This window comes from Otolemur garnettii, unplaced genomic scaffold, assembly GCF_000181295.1.
Source record: "Otolemur garnettii isolate 467f Iridium unplaced genomic scaffold, OtoGar3 scaffold00474, whole genome shotgun sequence".
Taxonomy (NCBI): domain Eukaryota; kingdom Metazoa; phylum Chordata; class Mammalia; order Primates; family Galagidae; genus Otolemur; species Otolemur garnettii.
The window spans coordinates 8,856-12,312 of NW_003852869.1; positions in this window are offsets into that span (position 1 = coordinate 8,856).

A 3,457-nucleotide genomic window follows, 5' to 3' on the forward strand; every position below is an offset into this window, starting at 1 on the left:
CTCCATCATTTGAGAGAATCTTCCTATCTGACTTGCTTTTCTTTCCTTTAGTTAATCTTCTTTATCTTCTGAATATTAGTATTATATTTTTAATGGGCTTAAGTGTCTTTATAAACCCAGAGATAACCATTCATTTTGGAGCACTTTTGTTTTTCATTCTGTAAAATTGTTTGAGATTAAGAACTATTAAACTATTAAAGAAAATAATTTCTGGATTCTAGGATAGAGCAAGGGGAAGGGAAAACCTAAGAAGTTTACAAAAATAAGAACATTACAGAGGCGGAGCAAGATGGTGGAGGGAATCCATCTCTGGATCACTCTCCTCACAGTTTCAGGTGAGAGTGGGGTGCTGGATCCTTCCCTGTGTGTCGTGTTGGCACAGACAGGCAACGTAGGCTGTGCAGCAAAGAGGCAGATTGCTGGACTGGAATTGTGACCCAATGCCACAGTATCTGCCAGAGAAAACTTGGCAGTGCAGCTGAAGCAGTGCTAGCCATGCTGGCAGCTGGTGGCCTGAGATGGCAGCACCCTAACGCTCCCCCACAGAGGACTGCTGTTCCCAATCAGTGGGGAGTTTGGTTGTTTTGCAGAGAGTGTGGTGAGGCACGTGGAATTCAGTGACCGGAAAGTGGAGTCATTTTGACCCCATTTGGAGAATCAGGCGTCTAGGCATCTAGACAGAAAAGTGAGGGGAAAAGATCCCGCTTAGGAAACAGACAAATGTTATAACTTTAGATAGTCTTTGTGGCACCATGCTGAAGCAGTGAGCGACAGTGGCAACCAAACCCTCCCCTACAGAGACGGAAAAGTCTTTTGTGCTCTGCACTGAATCCATGGGCATCGACCACTGCCGACACCCCCCCACCCAGAGGCTGAGGGCTCTTTTGTGCTTTGTGCAGAGGTAGAGGCCTCTTTTGTGTTCCCCATGGAGGCTGAGGGATCCTTTGTGCTCTATGGGGAGTCTGCTGACTTTGGCCATGGCTGGCTCATCCCTCAGAGAGGCTGAGGGCTATTTTGCACTTTGAACTGAATCCACGGGCATCAGTGGCATTGAAATCCATGTACCCCTGGTGGCAGGCAGGATCCCCACTGCTCCCACCACCATCACCAGGCCCACGCTGCCCAAGAATTGTGAGAGAACAGTCACTTGAGAGGGATCCACACTAGAGCAGTGGTACCCCAAGGTGAAGAGCAGTAGCCACAGCAGCAGGAACAATAAGGCTCACACCTCAGAGGTTTTTCCAAACAGACACACCCTATCTCTCTGGACATCCAGAGGAAGCTGGCATTTTCTCTGGTGGAAGCCACTAGTACACCCACAGTTCTGGGACGAACTTCAAACAGTGTAAATTTGACATTGGGTGGAATCAGCAGAAAAACTCGGGCAACATGAATAACCAGAGTAGTTCAACTCCCCCATGGAAAAATGGGGCAGATGCAATTGAAGACCCCATCCATAGACAGGTGGCTAAGATGTCTGAAATCGAATTCAGAATTTTGGTAGCAAATAAGATTAACAGAATGGAAGAAAGGAGGAAATTAGAATTTCAAGAAATTATTAAAAAGATGTCTCAAGAATTCAATGATTTCAATGATAAAATGACCCAAGATTTTGAAACACTGAGGCAAGAGGTTGCAGCCCTCAAAGATCTGAAAAATATGGTAGAATGCCGTGGTAACAGAATGGAACAGGTAGAAGAAAGGATCTCTGACACTGAAGACAAAGCTTTTGAACGTGCCGAAGCACTCAGGTGAAGAGAAATGGAGAGCAAAAACAGATGTTTGTCTCAGAGAGCTCTCAGATAATTCAAAGAAAACTAATATTCACCTTATAGGAATCCCTGAAGGTGGCAAAGTTGCTTCACAAAACACAGAGTCTTTATGAAATTATGAAAGAAATCTTTCCAGACATGCCAAGAGATTCTAAAATTCAGATATCAGATATTTCAGAACCCCAGCACAACTCACCCTGAACAGGATAGCCCCCATCACATCATAATTAACTTCATTAAAGTTAATATGAAAGAGACAATTCTGAAAGCAGTTAGATGTAAGAAAACCTTAAGCTACAGGGGGAAGAGTATTAGGATGACTGCAGATCTCTCTGCTGAAAATGTTCAGGCTAAAAGAGCATGGTCATCGACTTTTAATCTCCTAAAACTAAACAACTTTCAACCCAGGATTCCGTATCCAGTTGAACTGAGTTTCATCTATGATGAAGAAATTAAATACTTTAACAACATTCACATGTTGAAGAAATTTGCCAGAAGTAAACCAGCTCTCCAGGAAATTCTCAAACCTATCCTCCATAATTACCAATGCAATCCTTCACCACAAAAGTAAACTCAGAAACTTTTGATCAAATTCTAACTTCCACAATGGCAAAAGGATTAAAAATGACTCCTTCGCGCAACTCAATGCTCAAAATTTTACCAGGCTTGTCAATAATTTCAACCAATGTGAATGACTTAAATTGTCCTCTAAAAAGGCACAGATTGGCTGATTGGGTACAGAAACTCAGACCGGACATCTGTTGTATTCAAGAATTGTGTCTTACAAGATATTTCCATCCATATGCCAAATTTCACCTCCCCTCTTTGATCTCAATATCAGGCTTACTTTGCATTTATGATGCTTTAAGCTACAAAAACACTGTAAGTGACATAACTGATCCAGCTTTACAGATGTGGGAAAACCAAGTATTGGATTATAAATCAAGTAAAACTACTTGTAGAAACACAGTGAAACTGAGGGTCTGTGTTGCATCCATAAAAGAGAATTTAATAAAACTAGAGTTGACTGTGAAATTTCTCCAAAAGGGCATTTTCACTGTGGGTATCTCCAGAATACAGTTATGTTGAGGTTGCATCTTCCATGTGCAACTATGTCAGTAACATCAGGCTCTTTCTATTGTCATCAGGATTGACAAACTTCAGTATGCTAGCCTGAGTAATTTATGTGATTTTCATCCTGTATTTTCTCTGTTGCAGTTCTTCATAAGAAGAAGACAAATGGCTTTCTCTTCTTCAGTGGTAAGTTTTCCAGCATATATACTTCTAATCTTTAAGTGTCAGAAACGAATTTAGCCTTTCCTGCAGAGATGTGCCCCAAATTGTTCTCTTTCATAGAAATTGTTCATTTGTCCTGAAAATAAGGTACTGTATTTGCTAGCTACTGCTTGCTATATATGTTCTTTCATTACATGTTTTGCTTACTTTCTAGGAAGGAGACTATTGAGAACATTGAGGTCTAGTTATTTTATGTTAGCCAGAAAGTAGTCAAGAATTTTCTCCCTCCCTTTCTGTCATCTCCTGTCTACCAAGTGGAGCTAACAGTTTCCTCAGTGTGTGTATTAAATTCCCATATCTGGAGGGGTTTTGCTGAGTACCTCAAAAGTCAATTCTTCAGCCCACTATTGGGTATACAGATTTAAATGATAGATTTAAGCTCATCTGTC